The sequence below is a fragment of the Grampus griseus genome, assembly GCF_964374135.1.
Source record: "Grampus griseus genome assembly, chromosome: 8".
Classification (NCBI taxonomy): domain Eukaryota; kingdom Metazoa; phylum Chordata; class Mammalia; order Artiodactyla; family Delphinidae; genus Grampus; species Grampus griseus.
Genome location: NC_139002.1, coordinates 5,126,085 through 5,147,511, shown reverse-complemented (window position 1 = coordinate 5,147,511; position 21,427 = coordinate 5,126,085). Strand labels below are relative to the sequence as shown.

Below are 21,427 nucleotides of genomic sequence, written 5' to 3'. Positions count from 1 at the left end.
GGGGAAAAAAAAGAAGAACATGTTCATTAAAGCACTAACATAAAAATGGAAAAGAAAGATTATGGGGAATCCAATTCTATGACACAGAATAATAGAATTGCAGAACTAGAAGAGAAATTCCAGGCCCATGGTTCTCAAATATGTTCACAAGACAGGACCACAGTGTTCTTTGCCAAGCACCATGAAACATTAACATATATATTTTTTATGTCACAAAACAATATTAGCTAACATTTGTATAGCACTTACTACGTGCCAGGCATGTTCTAAGTACTTTACATGTATTGATTCATTTAATCTTCACAATAACCCATGAAGCTGGTACATTATTGTCTCTACTTTATAGGTGAGGGACAGAGAAAGAGAGAGATTAAGTGATTTGCCCAGGGTAACAGAGCTGGTAAGAGCTATTATGTGGCAGAGCTGTGATGCCCAGAAGCCCAGGCATGTGGCTACTGAGCCCATGTGGTGGCCACCATTCCACCCTGCTTCTCGTTCCATAAACTAAGATTACTTGACCTGTGTTAAGATTCCAGCATAAATGGCTCCATTATATGAGCTATATAAAAATCACATCCAAGCTCATTTTATAATTTTTTTAAACTATCAGATTAAGCAAGACTAGGTCTTCCCAAGTTTTCCACTAACTTTTTTTGCTACTTGTTCATTTGTCACCTCCTAGTGCTGACTAAGGTGATTGGCAGTAATAGCAACAAAGAGTTAATGAAATTTCATGGGACAGAAGCTCAAAATAAAGAAAATTCTAAAAAAAAAAAAAGAAAAAAAAAAAAGAAAATTCTATCCTTTATTTTTATTTAAATGAAAAAACACCTTGGTCTAGCTCTAGAACACTACTGTTTCGGGGGAGGGTACTTTGGGAACCACTCGTCTCGGGCAGCTTCCGTTTTACAGAAGCTATCATCCAGCTCAGCGCTCTGGCACTGTGGCCATGGCATGCCCGAGGGAAGACAGCACTCAAAGACCAAGCTCAGGACAGGATGTGCCACCGTGCGCCAGCACCAGTCTGAGAAGTATCACTCATCAACTCCTTCAGCTGATTTAATGTCACGACAGCTGACAAAGTTGTTTAAACCCATATCCTCATGATTCAGAAGACATAACAGGACAGAATCACAACGAGCGCTCTGCTCTGCACAGCTGGTCACCACTGCACAACTGAGGTGCTACAGTAAATGTGAGAGCTATAAAATCAGACCAAGCAGACTGGAAATAAAGGGCTTCTACTATATCTAAGTGCCCATCGACAGATGAATGGATAAAGAAGATGTGGTACATATATACAGTGGAATATTACTCAGCCATAAAAAAGAATTGAAATAATGCCACTTGCAGCAACATGGATGGACCTAGAGATTATCATACTAAGTGAAGTAAGTCAGACAGAGAAAGACAAATACCATATGGTAACACTTATATGTGGAATCTAAAATATGACACAAATGAACTTATCTACTAAACAGAAACAGACTCATGGACTAGAGAACAGACTTGTGGTTACCAAGGGGGAGGGGGAGGGGAAAGGGATGGAGTGGGAGTTTGGGATTAGCAGATGCAAACTATTATATACAGAATGGCTAAACAATGTCCTACTGTATAGCACAGGGAACTATATTCAATATCTTATAATAACCTATAATGGAAAAAATATGAAAAACTCTAGATACATATGTGCATGATTGAATCACTTTGCTGTACACCAGAAACTAATACAACATTGTAAATCAACCATACTTCAGTTAATTAATTAATTAGTTAAATGTGAACAAAAAAGGCTTCCACAATGTTCACTCATTTAGAATGGCAAGCTGAGATTTTACATTTCATTGATTTCTGGAAGAAATAGTTTTGGAACTCAGAAGGGAAAAAAAACTGAACTTGGTTCTACATGGTGAACAGGAACTGGTAGAGGAAGTAACAAAGGACAAATAACAAACGTATACAGATTTCAACACAAATTCCCCATTCTTGCTGAAAAGGGGAAGCCCAAATAATCCATCCCATAGTTTCTCAATTTTAAAAATTCACAACAAATTAGTATCTCCATTGAGAAAAAATGAAAATGAGGAGTGAAAACTATCTGCAACACCCTCTCCTTGCCCAGCAAGGTGCCCCACGCCCTGGCAGACACTGTTTATTCGAGCTTCACCCCAGCCGGGGGCCAGGGGGAGGGCTAGCGCAGGACCGGGCTACAGTTCACAAAGGACCAAGTGACCACAGACAGGGTGATGACTCACCCGCAGTCCTGGGTCTGGTGGGCCTGAGGTCCCTCCGTTTGTCGGAGCCCAATTCCATCTTAAGGGGCTACTATGACCCCAGCTAAAGAGCTCCTGGAAACCTACAAGTGAGGGCGGAGTAGTAGGACTAAAATATCATTTTTTTAATTCCACGAGGAAATAAAGTAAGCACAATTCCAGTGAAGGGAAGTACACCTAAGGAACTAAACGCTTCTGAAAAAATAAATAATCAGGGAACAAGCTTTCAGAAAGGCTTTCAACAAATTGTTAAAATTATAATAATAAACTTTTGACTAGGTTCCAAATAAAAAAGGGGTTCTTAATTAAGCAGTTATGGATTTGGAATATTTCCATATAAGCAGAGAGGTCTAAGGGTAAAGATAAAGGATGAAGAAGTGATCATAATGGGGTCCTCCAGGTATTTCCACCGATGCCATTCACACTTTACATTTGTTATAAGTGTTGGCAATGAAGCAAATAGTGAAAAGCACAAGACTGCAAAAAAACTCCAGATAAAATTTTATGCCACTGGGGAAAAAAACTCCAGAAAAAACCTTCAGAAACTGGGTCGTGAGCAGGGGAGAATGGCAGATAAGCGTCGGTGTAAGCTGCACTTTTAATATTATGAGACTGAACTACCTGTTACAGTCTAAAAACTATTGTAGAGGGACCTCCCTGGCAGTCCAGGGGTTAGGACTCGGTGCTGTCACTGCCGGGGCCTGGGTTCAATCCCTGGTCAGGGAACGAAGATCCCGCAAGCCGCACGGTGCAGCCAAAAATTAAAAATAAATAAATTAAATAAAATTAAATTAAAATAAAAACTGCTGTAGAATATATCCTAAGTAACTTTTCCTAATTTGTTTCTGGCCATAAACAAGGACAACACTGTGTAACCAGAAGAGAGCTGAACTAAGGTTTTTTAAAAAAACACAGAGTAGAAAACGCAGGATGACAACAGCAAGCAAGGAATGAGGTGTGTCAAACAGGCCTGCAACCGTCACCTCGGCCATCTCTGCCTCTCCATTTGTGGCCCTTTGCCTTCCACTTCTCCCACAGAAATCTCCACATTAGGCAATGATTCCTCCTACTTTTCTTGTGCACACAAAGGGCTTCAGACACTATCAACTAAGGGTTCTCTTCTTTGAAAGAAGGTTATTTTTTCCAGTCAGGGCTGTGGCACTCCTTTCTTCATGCCTCAAAAGATGCATGCAAGCAAATCTTTCTTTGTGTCAACCCAAGAAACACAGGCTTTATTTTCCTAGTTCAGATAAGAACTTTTCATGCACCAAAAAAACACAAAGATTGATCCTCCCATCCCATTTGATAGTTTGTCAGCAATGCATTTGAACCCCATCAAGTCATTCAAAAGAACTCTTACCATTCACTCAAAGAAAGGAAAAACCTAGGCTAAGGACATGCTGGGGGTCTTAGCCCAACAATTCTACATTAATATCTTTGAGAATTCAAAAGGAGGCAGCACTCAGTGGGAGTTCTAAAGAATGATAGACCTTGATGTTTGCCTTTTCCTTTTTACAAAGAATAGCTGGTTGGCTGGTAAAATGTGAAAGCGATTCCAAAGAGGACTCTATCAGGGGTCTTCCATTCTGCTCTTACAAGATTTCAGGTGGAAACCTCAAACCGCAGTGTATCACAGGCCTACGGAGAAGCACACAGATCATTAGCGTCTGACCTGAGGGAGGTTCACAAAGTAAAGGCATGTGGATCAAGGAACAGAAAGCCACCAGCGTCTGGAAGCCTTGTGGCGCCTTTGGGAGCGGCCACCTGCCTCCGCCGGCCTCCACCCTCTGCCCATCCTCCCGCGGGCTGCAGAAGGGCCCTCCACCCCACCAAGCTGACTCCAGGCTGGTCGGCACTTTCTGCAGGCCTACAAGACAGAGTCTGCTCTTAGGTTTGACCTTCCGGGAGTGGCAACGGAAATTTCCAGGTAGGTGTTTCCTAGGGAGCCTCTTCCTTGGTGGGCCCGGAATTCCAATTTTTTTCTTCCCAGCAAAGTGAAACTACCAAAATCCCACTCTGCTATTCAGCTGCTTCGGGGGTGACTTGTTAGCCTGCCGGCCAGTACAGCCTAGTCTACAAATAGCTTGAGGGGAAAACCAGAGCCGGCCTTCGCAGCCCTTCACCTGGAATGTCTTATCTCTCCAGCCCCACAAAGTAGCCTAAAGCACTACCTGCTTCTCTTGTCTCTTAGTAGCCCTTTCCAACCAGCTTCCCAGCCTCCTGGGAATCAGAAAATGCTCCAAGGGGAAAAGCAGGTGCAGAAATGCAGGCACGTTTCAATAAGCATCCCCTCTCTCCTGGGTCTGACCATTCAGAACTGGCTGCCTTGGCAGGAAACTGAGGGCAATCCCAGGGGGATGAGACTGTGAAAACATTTCCCCTTTGACCTTGTGACTGTGTTTATCAAAATCTGAGAACTTGTGGACACCAGTAATGGTAGCCCCTGGTAAGAAAAAACTGTCATATGACACATCTGATATGACAAAGTATAATCAAGATACACCCAGAATCATTAAATAGGTCATTGATTTATCAAGGAGCAGAAAAGCAATGAGAAAGCTTCGGAATATAGGCAGTATCTAAAAATATTGTGTTGTTATTAAAATGTGATTCTCCCAACTTTGAAACTAAATATTCCTTCTTCATACACTGCAATGGAGGAAACGTCCCCAGTCTGACCCAAGCCCAGGGCTCTCCACCTGGGCTGCTGGGCAGCCTGTCCGTCTGGTCCCCTCAGGGGCTGCACCGCTCTGCACGCTTCCCCACACCCACTCCTCTGCAGCATCACTGTTCCCTCCCTACTGGAACACTCACATCAGCAAATGTGCACAGTATCTCCTATCTTTACTGTGCACTTTTCTAAACGTGTTATATTTCAACAAAATGTTTACAGTAAAAACAAACTTTCCCTTGGGCCCACCTTCCTGCTCACCTACTTCTCTCTGCTGTTCTCACACACAATAAAGAGCTGGCGAGCCCACCTTCACTTCTTCGCCCCACATTCCCTCCCCAACTGGGCTTCCACCCTTGCCAACACACCACCCTGCCCCCCTGCAAGGCTGCACCTTTTAAAAGTCTACAGCCAAACCCCAGGTTCCCTCCAGGTTCTCAGCTCACTTGACCTCGGGAGCATTCACACCCTCCTTAAGCTCTTCTCTCCACCTCCTAACACTAAACTGTCCTGGTTCCTCCCACCTCTATGGCACTTCCTTCACAAGCTCACTTGCTGGCCGACCTCTAAAGGCTGCGCTGGCAGACCTCTCCTCCTTCTAGCTTTACACACTCCCAGGGCTCAGGCCAGCCTTCAGGGCTTTTGCAGTGGCTCCACCCGGATGCTCTGGCCAACATTTCAGATGGCCACCTCCTCCTCCCTATTCAGATTTCAGGGTCAGTGTTACCTCCTCAGCAGGCCTTTTCTGTTCCCTGTCTCCACATTCTCTCCTTTCACACTCTGCAAAGCATGTACCATCAATTAAGAGATGCACGCATTTTGTGCAGAGTCTGCGTCCCCTGCCACCCGCCACGGGGGAATGCAGCTGCACGAGAGCGCCCTCACCCAATGGGACAACGCAGGGCCCTCAGCACCTGGAACCCGGCCGACAGCAGAGGGTCCACAAATGCTTCTGGAATGAACGCATGGTCCAGTCTCCTGCCTTAGGAGGGAACCGCTTTCTTAACAAAACACTCTTAGGATGAATTCCCACAAATAAAAAAATGTGTCAGCATTAAAATGATGGTGCACAACTACTTCCACAGTTAAGAAATTAAGTATATGTATGATATCAATGTTTATAACTGAACTTTCATGAGCTGGAAAGAAAGAAACATGGAGGGGGAGAAAGCAAATTCCTCAAGACATTATCTAGTACCATAAACTAGCAAATCCGAATATTCTGAGGGAACTTGAACTCACGCCAACTATAAGACTGCAAAGGTCCATGGAACTCAGCTGCTTCCCAAATCAAAATCAGTCCTTATAAACACAGAGTACACTGGGTCAAATATGGTATTAAAAGAAATTCTCTGAGAAGTCCACGTATTACAACCCAAGGAATAGATCTTGACGTCTGACTGTAGAATTTCTGCAGTTTCTGTAGGCATGACCTGTGTCATGCCCATGACAGCACTGTCACAGTAGGTCAGGTATTAAGAGGAGCCAACCTCACAGGGGATAAACCCAGGCTCAAGGTGGCACAGCCAAGGCTAGTGGCAGGGCAGTTTGGGAACTAGAATGTACATCTCTCCCCTCCCCTGGGGCCTCCAACCTGCTTTAGTTAACAGGATGGACAGAGGTTCAGGGGTGACCGTCAGAACCGTCGGAAATCACAGCTGGACAGTCCTCCCTCCTGTAGAGCCATGGTCAGTCCTTACACAATTCCTGGTGCCTTACCAGGACCTTCCGCTAGCCTACTACCACCCCACGTCCCCTTCCCCCATCTCTAGCATGGCGGCGTGAACAGAGCTCCAGAGTCAGATGGCCTGGGTTCACGCTCTTCAGCCACCATCCACTCACTACGTGACCAGAGACAAGTCACCTCACTTCCCAAGCCTTAACTCCCTCATCTATAGAGCAGGAACAACAATGAGAGATCCACTTGCTAAGGTAGAACTATGAAATAATAATGTGAAGCCATGAAATCAATGAAACAGAACACCATACCTGGCACTTGGGAAACAGTAGCAGACGTTCATGGTTGTGGTTGCCCCAGTTACTGATATTAATTATTAATACACCTTAACAATGCATGTTCATTCCTAGGGTTAAGCACCTCTGGCTCTTCACCTGCTATTGTGTAAGTGGAACATTCTTGAAATTCAAATCATACAGACTGTAAACTCTCCACTAACAAGAAAGGTTTTTCCAACTAAGAAAATCTATAGTATATGGAGGTTCAGAATTATAGTTGAACATAGCTTATGCACCCTCAACTTCAGCAAAATATTAATCTATATCTTTAACACTGGCAAGATCTTTTATGACCACTAACTACACAAAGTTGCCTCTTTTAAGGATATCCTAGTTTCTATTATGCTCAGTTCTGTAGTATACTTTATTCTTCTCAATTTCATTCAAAATTCTGAGATAGCAACAGATAATAGCAAGTGTTGGTGAGTAGGCAGAAAAACTGGAACCCTCATACACTGCTGGGTAAGAATGTAAAATGCTGCAGCCACTATGGAAAACAGTCTGGCAATTTCTAAAGGCTAAACATAGAGTTACCAAATGACCCAGAGATTTGTCACCAAGATATAATAAACCCAAGGGAAATAAAAACATATGTCCACATAAAAACTTGGACACAAACATTCATAGCAGCATTATTCATAATAGCCATAAAGTGGAAACAACCTAAACATTCATCAACTGATGAACAGAGAGATAAAATATGGTACATTCATATAATGGAATATTACGCAGCAAAAAAAAAAAAAAAAGAAATGAAATACGGATACATGCTACAATAAGAATGAACCTTTAAAACTTTGTTAAGTGAAAGAAGCTGGTCACAAAGGACCATACATTGAATGAATCCATTTATATGAAATATGCAGAAAAGACAAATTAACAGAGATAGAAAGTGGATAAGTGGTTGCCCAGGGATTGGGATGAAATGAGGAATTAAGGGGTGATGGCTAAGAGGTGGAGTTCCTTTTGGAGTTATGAACATATTTTAAAATTGATTGTGGTGATAGTTGTATAACTGTGAACAGGCTAAAGCCACTGAATTGTATGCTTTACCTGAGTGAATTGTATGGTACGTGAATTATATCTCAATTAAGCTGTTGGGTTTTTTTTTAAGAAAAAAAGATGGGCATTTAAATCAATGCAAACCTTCTAGGAAGCAATCTGGCAATAAACATCAAGAACCTTTCTATATAGGGAGATAGATACAGAGAGAAAGAGAGAGAATAATACTTGCTACTGGAGCAAACATAATGGCATTTCTGATGGGAACAGCTTGAGGAAGTTCCAGAGGCAAGAGAAGTTGAGGATATGCTCAGGGACTATAAGAGAGAAAAGCCTCAAACCATAGTTAGGGTGGATCTACAAAAGACTTCCAGTTGAAGAATTACAGTTCCCAAAGTTTATAACCTGGTTTTATCAGATTCACCTAAGGACCTAGGCAAAAAGACAAATTCCAGAGCCTCCCCCCTGAAATTCTGGATTCTCTCAATTGCAAAGGTCGAGGGGAAGAGCAGGAAGCTTTGTTCGTAAACCTCTCCAGATGATTCTGAAGTCAACCAGATCTGGCTAAATCTTACACAGCAAGGGAAGAAAAATATTTTATCATGGCAGTAACATCTTTTGGAAAATCATTCTAGAAGTAACATGAAGGGCTGATTATACTGAGGCCAAGAACTGCCTTCAGGAAGCACTGGGCAAAGATTAGAGCTCTGAATTCTTATTCCAACTTCATGATATTAATAGTTATTCATAGGGGCTTCCCTGGTGGCGCAGTGGTTGAGAGTCCGCCTGCCGATGCAGGGGACGCGGGTTCGTGCCCCGGTCCGGGAAGATCCCACATGCCGCGGAGCGGCTGGGCCCGTGAGCCACAGCCGCTGAGCCTGTGCGTCCGGAGCCTGTGCTCCACGACGGGAGAGGCCACAACAGTGAGAGGCCCGCGTACCGCAAAAAAAAAAAAAAAAAGTTATTCATAGACCTTTATTGCTCAAAAAAAGAGATTCTTTTTTGTTACTAAGCAAAAATTTAGCAAGAATCCTTACACCTTTCTTCAAAATATGCAACTTACCAGCTTCTCTAATATGTTTGTGGTGTGAATGTCTTAGAATTCGGAAAAGGCTGTGTGGTTGTTAGTTCAGGTGGTCCTCCTTGCCAACCAGGTTACTCTCATGCACATTTGATTTTCCAGCTTCCCTTCACTACATGATAACAAGCAAATCCATTCCGTGCACTTACCAGGAATATTGGAAATAAGCTTTGTATGCAAATACGGATTAATGGGGAACATCTGAAGACTGAGAGATTAATACAAATGACTCATCGAATAATATGGAGCATCCATGTTTCCTGACTACGGATAATGGATGACATAGCTCTGAGCACAATCCTTCCACCTCCCTTTCTCAACAGTAGCATTTATTCACAAGAGAACTGGCAAGGGTACAAATACAATCTCTGGCCCGGGCGCACCTGTACAAAGAAAGCTATCTGGTCCACATATCACAAGCTCTTTGTTGAATTAGCAATTGCAGTAACTAAATAGGAGACTTGCAGGTGGGTCTTCTGGGGCCCTGAAAGCCTTTCTTACAGAGGGTTCTGGGTGGTAACTATGACTCGACAATCACAAATCCAGGTTAGGATAAAATACTAGATAATGTTAAGAGGCATAATCTCAAGTACTAAGCTGTTTCCTCAACAAATTCAAGCGCTTTAAAATGTTTTAACTGGAAAAAAAAGAATATTAAAATTGCTTAGAAGAAATTATTCTAGGGCACAATTTTCATAATTTAACATTTTGGATATAATACAAGAGAAGACAGTGTAACTACTCATTCACTCTACCTCAACTCCTGAAATAGGCACAGCCTTTTGTTCAAACAGACTGGACCATGGCTCTGCCCCAGGACTACGAAGCAAAGTGACACTGGTTTGAAGTAATTCCCTTTGTATCCAATTCAGTCCCCCTGTGAACAGGTAATATGGGCCTCATCTTCCGTTCATTTTCAAATTCTCATTCCTCAACCTCAGCCCCTTGCTTGCAAAGTTAAATATGAAACACAGAATGGTCAAAAATAAACATTTAATTAACAAGATGGTGAGCCCAGACAGATGACATAGTGAGGCAGTTACTGCCTTCATAAAAACTCTATATTAATGGCATATAATTAACATTATAATCTAATTTCAACCTCCTCCATCTTAATAAAACTACTATAAAAGGCCAGCATCCACCACTGGCCTGGTATTCAGAGGTGTCTTCTACAAGCCAGGACATTTCTTACAGTGTTTTCTCAGTACAGAGTAGTGGGAAAATTCTGGATGTGAGACAAGTTCTTTTTCTTGACAACTGGAATAATAACACCTGATTTACCTAACTCAGCCTCACTGTTAAGATAGAGTGGGATGTTTGTTACAGTATACTACAATGGTATAGAGTGTATTCCAAATGTTAGTAACTATTTAACTCATGATGCTAAGTATTAGATCATGAAGGTATCTTATCCAGAAAAGTCGTCTTTCCAAGTAAAAGACAATTTAATATATTTTCATTGTTAAACAATTCATTGGGGAATAAATATGTCTTAACTGTAGGCAAGGGTTCTCACAACTAATGTATTTCACTAGATAACATGTGTATTTCAACTTTAAACGGATAGAATTTTAAAACTATGTGATTAGCACTTTCTCCCATAAAGAGAGACATCCCATTCCTGTTTAGAAAGCTCAGCCGTATCTACGCTTTGCAAACACTTACCAGACCACTTCCTTCAGATATAGGCTACACGTCAAATGAGTTAAGACCACAAAATCAGGGTTTTTTTGTTTATTTATTTATTTTTGGCAGCATTGGGGCTTCACTGTTGTGCGGGCTTTCTCTAGTTGTGGCGAGCGGGGGCTGCTCTTCCTTGTGGTGCGCGGGCTTCTCATTGCAGTGGCTTCTCTTGTTGCGGAGCACAGCCTCTAGGCGTGTGGGCTTCAACAGTTGTGGCACACGGGCTCAGTAGTTGTGGCTCGCGGGTTCTAGAGCGCAGGCTCAGTAGTTGTGGCGCATGGGCTTAGCTGCTCCGCGGCATGTGGGATCTTCCCGGACCAGGGATCAAACCCATGTCCCCTGCATTGGCAGGCGGATTCTTAACCACTGTGCCACCAGGGAAGTCCAAGACCACAGAATTAGAATCCCCTAACAGATGCAGCTCTTTATTTTAAAAATCAGCATATTCATAGTTCAACTGATTGAAAACATACTGTGGAAATTCAATGTTACTTAAGCAAACAACTACTGGCATAGTAATAATTATGGTCATTGCCATTTACTGAGTTCCCATCATAAGCCAGGCATTGTGGCTTATTAAATACTCAATTCCACTTAATCCTCACAACAACCAAAAATTATTACTTGGGCTTCCCTGGTGGCGCAGTGGTTGAGAGTCCGCCTGCCGATGCAGGGGACGCGGGTTCGTGCCCCAGTCCGGGAAGATCCCACATGCCGCGGAGCGGGTGGGCCCGTGAGCCATGGCCGCTGAGCCTGCGTGTCCGGGGCCTGTGCTCCGCAACAGGGGAGGCCACGGCGGTGAGAGTCCCGCGTACCGCAAAAAAAAAGAAAAATTATTACTTGTCCAAGGCCATAGCGCTGATAAGCGGGATTTGAACGCAGATCCCTTTCACTACAGAGCTTAGACATCTTTTTCCCTTCTCTGCTGCACAGCTTTCCTCCCAGCAAAGCTGCCAGAACCCAAGCATCGCAGCACTGTGCTGTCTCCTCGGACTCCCACCAGATGATGCAATCAGTAGGCTAGGCTCGATCTCAAAGGAACCAGGGGAGGTTGTAATTTACCAAACCCGCAGACAGATTTAATTGAGCAAATTAGTCAACAGCCAGAGTTAAGGTAACTACAAAGCTATAGTGAAGGGTACCCACTATAAGAATTGAAATGATAGTTTTTAAAAACACAACAGTATTTATTATATGCCTATTCTGTGCCCAGCATTGTTTTAGGAAATGAGGAACACACTAGATATTATTTTATTCCCCAGTAGAGAGGGAAAAAATATAAATAATTTATTTACCCTTGTGCCAAAATAAAGCTACCTGTGTATAGAACATAACAGCCCTCAAATATGAACTGAATCAACTCATATCAGGAAAATTAATTACCCCAAATATTCTTCCTGGTTCTCTCATGTGTATCAACTTCTCTAACAGTGGAGTCGCTGGGCTTTGGTGTCTGCTTGTCTTTGACTTTCTAGGTAATGCCAAACGGTTTTCCTAAGTAGTCATACCAGTTTCTATTCCTACCAGCCACGTATGACTGTTCTATTGCTCAAAAGCTTTGGGACTTGGTATTGCCGACTTTCAGTCAGGTACACGTTTGCCAACTTGAATTTACGCTCAAAGTAACACGGCACTGTGGTTGTAATTTGCATTTCCTTGATTATTAACAAGGCTGAACACCTTCTCGTATGTTTATTAGACATCTGGATCTCTCCTTTTCTGAAGTGCCTGTTCTAGACTTTTGCCCATTTTTCCGTTAGTGCAGGTAACATCTTAAATAAAAAACATCTTAAAAAAAAAACAAACCCTTTCAAGACTGAGGTCATGAACATATTCTCCTATGTCAACTTCTAAAAGTTGTACTGTTTGGCCTTTTATTTGCCATGCTTCCTGGGTCATAAATCAAGTGTCTGAATGTGTGTGAGACTGTTTCCGGACTCCTCGGGGTGTTCAGTTGGTCTACTGCTCTAACCCGGTGCCAGGATCACACTGTCTTAATTATTTAGCTCTTGATCTCTGGAACAGAAGGGTTTCCAACTTCTTTTTCTTTTTCAAGAGTGTCTTGCCTTTTCTTGGGCCTTGGCAAAAATTTCATCAGCTTGTCTAGTTTTTTTCAATTTGCTGGGATTACATTAAATCCATAAGTCAGTTTCCAAAGAATCAATGTCTTACAATATTGAATCTTCCAATCCTCAAACCAGTGTCACTCCATTTATTTAGAGTTTATTTGGAGTCACTCAATAAAGTTTCAGAATTTTTTCTGTAAAGGTCTTATACATATTTTGTTAGAATTAAAATATTTCTCCTACAGTTTGTTGAAAAACCACAAATCAGAAAAAAATATATGATTTTTAAATGATGTAGAAAAAGCTATGCGGGCCTCTCACTGTGTGGCCTCTCCCGTTGCGGAGCACAGGCTCCGGACGCGCAGGCTCAGCGGCCATGGCTCACGGGCCCAGCCGCTCCGCGGTATGTGGGATCCCCCCGGACCGGGGCACGAACCCGCGTCCCCTGCATCGACAGGCGGACTCTCAACCACTGCGCCACCAGGGAAGCCCAAAAGATATAATTTTTTGATGAGATTCCTAAGGTTTGGGAAAAGTATATATAAATATGAATATCAACTTTCTTAAAATTTTTAAATGAAACAAAGTTCATCAAAGCACAATTACTGGGCTTCCCTGGTGGTGCAGTGGTTAAGAATCCCCTGCCAACGCGGGAGTCACGGGTTTGAGTCCTGGTCCGGGAAGATCCCACATGCCGCGGAGCAACTAAGCCCGTGCGCCACAACTACTGAGCCTGTGCCCTAGAGCCTTCGAGCCACAGCTACTGAAGCCCGCGCACCTAGAGCCCGTGATCCGCAACAATAGAAGCCACCGCAATGAGAAGCCCGTGCACAGCAACGAAGACCCGACGCAGCCATAAATAAATTAATTAATTTTTTAAAAAAGCACAATTACTGCTCCATAATTTAGTTTTAATTCTAGAATTATTGTTTTGTGGTTATGTCATATCTCACTTCAGAGGGTTTAACATACTTGAGAAAACTTGTATGTCACATAAACAAGTCCTAAACATCTATTAGTCCTTATATTTATCAAATTATGAAGTACTGGAAATCCAGAATACTTTTTTTTTTTTTTTGGCCGTGCTGCACGGCTTGTGGGATCTTAGCGCCCCGATCAGGGATTGAACCCAGGCCCTCGATAGTGAGAGCACCGAGTCCTAACCACTGGACCGCCAGGGAATTCCCCAGAATCCCAGAATATTTTCAATTCATCAACTTCAAGAGAAAAAGAATAAAAGAGAAGATGAATAAATGATGAGTAAGAGGCTGAAATCTCATAAATATACATATCACTGCCTAGGACTGAGGACCCAGACACCCTGCTCCCGCCACCCACATCATTCACTAAACTGCCTCCTTTTTCTCATTTGTAAAGTAGTTAAAACGCCGTCTGTCACTGTCGCACAGTAAGGATTAAATGTAAACAGGTGTCTTAGAAAGGACACTTCAAAGTCAGTCAAACACAAAGCAATAATTAGTCAAAGGATTATAGTCTTCCTCTATCAGAAGAACATGATGATAAGGTTGCCTATAATCATGGTTTGTGGCAAGACTGAAAATAACCCCTAGCGGATTGGCCTCAAAATCTTCAAGCAATGCCAACAAAATGGTGAGATTTGCATCCAAAAATAAGAATTTTGAAGAAAAGGGAGGAAAATTCCAGAGCTCACTCTAATGTCTTATGTTAATTGTATTCACTCCTTTATTCCTCCAAACATTTTAGAGCCCAGTAAGTGAAAGGCACTTTTGTACTGCATTCTATATGAGGGGACTATGAAATATCCAAAGCTTCTAGGAATTTACAATATGTTCAGGAAGCAAGAAATAAGCACAAATAGTTGCTATGCGATACTAATTAAGCACTCAATAAATGTTACAATGATTACAAAGCAGTACAAAAATCCTGTAGGGCATTCAGAGACGAGAGGGATCCCTTTCAGGTAAGATGTTCCGCCTCCCTCCCCACCTCGGCTTTCACCTGGCTCCAGGGCAGGGCAGACCGACACCTGTTTGTCTGTATGGCCTGTGAACTAAGAATGGTTTTACATTTTTAAATGGTTGAAAAGACAAAAGAAGAATATTTTGTGACACATGGAAATTATATTACTTCAAATTTCAGGGTCCTTAAATAAAGTTTAATTGGAACATGGCCATGCTTTCACACCAGGGGGCGAGAGTAGTTGCTTCAGGGACTGTCGGCCCACAAAGCTGAAAATGTTTACTATCTGGTTTTTTGGTTTGTTTGTTTTTTGTTTGGGGTTTTTTTTTGGGGGGGGGGGGTCCTTGAAGTGCAGCATGCGGGATCTTAATTCCCTGACCAGGGATCAAACCCGTGCCCCCTGCATTGGGAGTGCTGAGTCTTAACCACTGGACCGTCGGGGAAGTCCCTATTATCTGGTTCTTTACCCAAAAAAGTTTACTGACCACTGCTCTAGAAGGATGGATGGGATTTTCGTGGGCAGAACTGGGGAAGGAGGGAGAAGTGGGCAGAAAGGAACAAACATTCCATTTGAGAAATGAAGGTGTGAAAACATGAAGGAAAACCCCAGAATTGCAGGGACAGTGAGAAGACTAGTTTGGCTGAAATAGAATATCCAAAATCAGTATACAGTTAACTGAGCCATTTTTACCGCTGTGGACAGTGAAAACAGGCATTCTCACACGGAGTCTTTGAGGTTGGTACTATTATTATCCCCATTAATAATTAAGGAACTAGATTAATAATTTGATAAAGAAACTAAGGCTTACAGAAGTTAACTAATGGGCCCAAGATCACAGCCAGCCAATAAAGCTGGGCTCTAAATCTAGGTTCCTTTGCCCCCAGAGCCCATGCTGTTAAATTTGACACCGTATCAAACCCCCATACAGGGTAGTAAAAAGAAACACATCCACAAAGGTACGTAAGGGCAATACGGTCAATGTTTTCAAATATAGGTATAAAAAGAATATGATTTTATCTGTACGTTATGATTCTTTGTGCTTAAAAGGATAGCTGTCCCATGAGCTGGTCCAAAGTGTTCCACACTTAGAAGCAAACTATTGTGGCCTTTTGTTAATCACAGGAGAAAAAAAAATTATGAGCTTGATTTTTTCAATTTCAAGTTTCTCCCAGAAATATTTCTTAAATCTCTGAAAAAACAGTATATTGTAAAAATCAGTGAGTAAGTAGCAGACCAAACTGGGGAAAATTCAGCTGATTATACTTAGCTCAACTTCTTTGTTTTGTTTTGTTTTTTGTCTGTTTTGTTTTGTTTTTTGTGGTACGCAGGCCTCTCACTGTTGCGGCCTCTCCCATTGCGGAGCACAGGTTCCGGACGCGCAGGCTCAGCGGCCATGGCTCACGGGCCCAGCCGCTCCTCGGTATGTGGGATCTTCCCGGACTGGGGCACGAACCCGCGTCCCCTGCATCGGCAGGCGGACTCTCAACCACTGCGCCACCAGGGAAATCCTCAACTTTTTTTTTTTTTTTAATGGATTATGTGCTTAACAGATGGCATTTCATTATTTTAAGTTCAAATGATTAATTGAATATTTATTCAGTAACAGTTAACTCAATTACCTGGAAATGGTTTTGAGATTAAGGTATTCTTCAAAAGAATAATAATGCTTCTGTGAGAGCTATGATAAGCACTAAAAGAAATCAGACACATCTATTGGCTGAAACTATAGAAATAAAAAGATAAGACACTGTATGATGACTTACTGCCACTTGGGAGCACTCCCTCCCCCATGAGACTAAGCCTAAGGTGGCTGTTCAGTGAACAAATCAGGCAGCCACGTATGCAACCCACATACATAATTTTAAATCTTCTAGCAGCCACATTTGTTGAAAGTAGAAACAGGCAAAATTAATTGCAGTAATGGATTTTATTTAACATGGGATATGCGACATATCATTTCAACATGTAATCAATATTTTAGATATTGAAATATTTCATTTTTTTTCATACCAAATCTCAAAATCTGGCATGCATTTCACACTCACAGCACTAGCCATTTTTCAAGTGCTTCACTGCCATATGTGGCTACTGGTAACCATACCGGACAGCACAGATCTGAGGGACAGTGGGAAACAGGCCAGACCATGAGAGCCAGACCGTGAGAGTGAAGGATGTGGGTAAAAAAAGCGAGCATTTAGCTCCAATGTTCTGATGCTGAAATAAATGAGTTCAACTAAGAAATGGATAACAAACAATAACAGACTATTTTCCCAATAGCAATCTGTATGTTTTGAGTTCTTAAAGCGTTGCACATTACTGATTTTATAATTTTATAATGAGTGTTTTCACCACATTTTTAACTAGTCTTGCTATAATTGTGACTTGGTATAATCTATAGCCTCCCACCTCCCTCTCCGTTTCCTCAACCCCAATTCTTTGAAATATTTCAAAGTTATCCAAAAAGAACCTACTTTCAGCTGCTTTCCACAACCTGAACCTTTAAAATCTACACAGGTCTAGGCAACTGGAAGCCCAAAGCCCCTGACGGACTCTGGAAAGGGAGTGGAAGTAATGTTTCAGTCCTAATAGTTAAATATCAGTGTCACAGTAGGGCTGCAAGGAAATAAGCTGGAAAGGCACCAGGTCCACATAGGTCCTGAACTAGGCTTATAACTTTGAGAATAAAAAAAGGAAGGAGGCCAGACACCTTTTAGCAGTAATTCATGTAAACAGTATAAGGCCAGAGAGGGAGAGAAAGGCTTCAACAGAGAATGACCAATATAATAAAGTCAGAAAAAGCTCCCCCCTCACCTTCCTGCCCCTACCCAGTACCCCTGGAGAATCCAGTGGGACCATTCTGCAAAGATTTGGTTATAGTAAAACACTTCCTTTTTCTTAACTCGCTGGCCCCTTCTAGACAGGAGACCAAATGCTCATTTGCTAATCTATTAAAGCACCTATGATAAAGTTAAACAATACATTTATTGTTTAACCAATAAATTCTGCTTGTGAAAACCACACAAAAGGCTGGGCAGGGTGTGTCTACACTCTCTGGGACAGAGGTGGGTGGGGGAAGACTGTGTATTTTAGTGGCAATAGGTCAAAGTACATCAGCATTCTATTTTAAAACAAACTCTGGCTAAACAATTCCAACATTGCAATGACAGGGTGTTTAACAGTTTATCATTTGCACCAAACGAAATTATGCAGTTACCATGTGTTCACCAGTGCTTAAAATTATTAAGGAAACCAAAATTACAGTTCACTATTTCTCAACTCTTGGAACAGTTCTGCTTGTTACTCAGAAACCTATCCCATTAGGTTACCTATGATAAATTTAAACAGTAATCAATAAATTCTGCTTGTGAAAAACAGAATGAATCAAATTTCATAATTCCTTTAGTTCAGAGGATTTCATGATGCCCCCTTCAAGTAATGGGGAAAACTACTGAAAATGGAAAATCATCAGTGACGTCATTAGGTACCTATTTACATTAAAAAAACAAAAAAACAAAAAACCTAGATGTGAAAACCACATATCATGTGCCAAGTTTGTAAAACTGTTTATATGCACACACAAAAAAGATTTGAAGCATACCAAAATATCAGTAGAAATTATCTCTGGTAATTGTACTTCAGCTAATTTTTACTTTTTATACTGTTCTATATTTTCTATGTCTTCTACAATGATCATGTACTACTGTTAAAACTAGAAGAAAAAAATAAATTCAGACAAGTGGCAACTGAGGCAGTGCCAACCAATTTAGGATTACACTGGATTGATACACTATCCCTTATACCATGATAAACTCTTATTAAAAAGCACTGAGGGCCCTTGAAGACGTGGGCTTTCCCTTATCTATAATACATGCTCGATTATATTCACATATACAGTACACTATACAGTATTATATTCACATATACAGTACACTAACGCGTGGTGGACCACGCCGCAAAACACTAGAAAACTAAAAATGGCTTATTTAGAAAAAGACAGAGGTTTAGCGCCCTCGCAAAACAAAAGAGCAGAGCCAAGAGTGGGTGCTCAAGGAATAAAGTGAGGAAGAGCCACAGGTGGGAAAAAAGTCTCGCTCCAAAATTTTTAAATACGCATCTATCACTAAATTGTTCTCTTTAAAACGGTTCACTTTGTCAATTTCACTTCATTTAAAAAGTAAACGCAGGGGGCTTCCCTGGTGGCGCAGTGGTTGAGAGTCCACCTGCCGATGCAGGGGACACGGTTTCGTGCCCCGGTGCGGGAGGATCCCACACGCAGCGGAGCGGCTAGGCCGGTGAACCATGGCCGATGGTCCTGCGCGTCCGGAGCCTGTGCTCCGCAACGGGAAAGGCCACAACAGTGAGAGGCCCGCGTACCGCAAAAGTAAACCCAGAAGTCACTTTGTAAACATATCAGATTGCATCAGCACTGCTTGAAGCATGGCTTTGCCCCCACCAATTTTTCTTTTTTTTTTTAAATTTTGCTTTTTCAATTCTAGAGCATCATATAAGTACGGTTCCTCAAGCTGCTGCGGTGCTGGGGGGTGGAGTGGATGGAAGGATACCAAAAACACGCAATGTACCTTCCTGCCCTCAAAGAGCTTCCAGCAAAAGGTGGAGAGAGAAACAAAGGAGCGGGTCTGAGGCAGAGGCCGCAGAGCGTCACGAGTGATTTTGTTTTTAATGAACGTTAAGTGCTTCTGAGTTTAAAGAACTTTTGGGGACGATTAGCCAGGCAAGATTTGAACGGGATTCGGCGCAGATGGCACAGGGCCGCGCTGGGCGGGACTCCTCACACGCCGAACCTCGACTGCAGACCCCAAACCAGCCCGCTTTGTGCTTAGACCTACACAAACATAGATTGAAAATGGATCGAAACCCAACCAATCCGCCAAGCAAGGCTAAGCACGTACGCACGCACTATTCCAAAGCGCTGCGTACACTTTACTTAGTGGAGGACCTAATACGTGGTCACGGGCTAAAGTGCTTAAGGAAAGCTGACCCTCGGCTGGCAACCGTGCACCACCAACCCGCTCCCCAAAGGCCTCGGGCTCGCGCCTCTGCACTCGACCCAGAGCGCAAGTGGACCTCGGCCTGCGCCCTGCCCACGGAGGACACCATGCACCACGACTGACCCAAACGGGCCACCCCCACGCCCTCCGAGCGGGGCCTCGCCGGGTCCCGGGACGCCAACTTGTGCGTAAGGGACAGGGAACCAGCAATCAATGGCAGGACGGTGGCGCGGCCTCCCAAAACAAAGCAGGGCGCCTAGTCCACGGAGCCCGCCGTCCCCGAGCTCCGGGCCCAGCCGCCGCCCCCGCGCCCGCCGGCCAACACGGCCCGCCGCACCCCGAGCGCCCGCCCAACAGCCGCCGCAGGAGTGCGCAGGGCGCCCAACTGCCGTCCCGGCCCAACCAACGCGGGCAGGGGAGGAGAGGTGCGCGCGGCCGGCGGAGCGTGCGAGCCGCTCGGGGGTCGCAGGGGGGAGGCTGCGCGCAGGGAAGGCAGGGCGAAGAGGCGCCGGAGCCATGGCTGAACGCAGCACCAGGAGGGGCTCCTTTAGGGATTTTGCCCCTTTCCCCTTGGAAGGTGCAGATGGTTTGACCCCCCACCCCGAGTGAGGTGCCTCGTCCCAGCCCCGACTGGACTGTACCATCGGGCGGTGCCGCCGGGATTTCTCCCCCACCACCACCATCAAGTCCTCCCCCCCACCCGGGTCCGCGGTCGGTTGGCCCCGGCCGGGCTCTGAGACGCGGAAAGAGCTTGGCGCCATTTTGGGTGGGACTAAGCAAAGACGAAACACCCTCCCAGTCGATGGGGTACTCTGGACGCTGGCTTATCCGGTTCCCTTAATCCTTTAGGTACTTACACGATGTTGGGTGAGGGGAGCTGGAAGATCAGCGGGTCCCCGATCCTCTCTCCCTAGGGGTGATGGAAATCAAACCCCCCCCGCCACCTCCAGGTGGTTCTTCCCGCCGCAGAGTGGGAGCTGCATAAAAGGCGGGGCCTCATTAGCATAACCTGCCTGGCAACCTGATCTCGGCGTTATGTGATTGGTTGAACTCTGTAAACTCCATGCCTCGCCTGAAGAGGAGTAACGCTGGGGCGAACTGACAGGCCCAGATTTAAGACTCATGACGAAGATCCTGAGACGCTTATTCAGTCAGCGGAGAAGCTAAAAGGAGATTTACACAGTGGCCCAATGACGGAAGGCCTCTTTATTTCGTGCTCTGCTGTTCGTTTCAAGTCCAATCAAAGAGCGGGTCTCAGGCACCGCTCGCCTGCGTTTGTGCTCTAAGCCAATCAGAGAAGTCGACTCTTCGGTTTCAGGGTCAAGACCGCTCGGAGGGACCGGCGGCCGCGGCCCAGGTCGTGAGCCTTCCAGCCTCGGTGCCCGAGGTTGGGAGGAGGAGCTGCTCATCGGGTGCTGCACGCCCCCCGAGGGCCCGCGTCCTGAGAGCTGCTCCCCAGAACGCGGCGGGCCGAGGGCGCGCGGGCTTGGAGGCGGCGCGGGCCCCGGCAGCGGGCCGGCTTGCGGAGCGCCCAGCCGAGCCCACGCCACGCGCGGAAGCCCTGCGCCTCGGAGCCGGCCCCGGCGTCTGACCTCAGCCCGGCAGAAGCCCGGAGTGCGGCGCTGCGTCTCTCCTCTCCCCTTTACTATGCTGAAAGGAAGTGATTTTCACAAACGTGAAG

General features: G+C 44.2%; 1 protein-coding gene across 1 annotated transcript in view; it reads right to left on the bottom strand.

The window, feature by feature from the left end:
* Positions 1-20,723, bottom strand: part of PRDM10 (PR/SET domain 10) — an 87,736-nt gene extending 67,013 nt beyond the window's left edge. Inside the window, exon 1 of the mRNA XM_082661065.1 lies at positions 20,604-20,723. The gene's annotated coding sequence lies outside the window, so the exon portion shown is untranslated. The remainder of the gene's footprint in view (positions 1-20,603) is intronic.
* Positions 20,724-21,427: the final 704 nt, after the last annotated feature.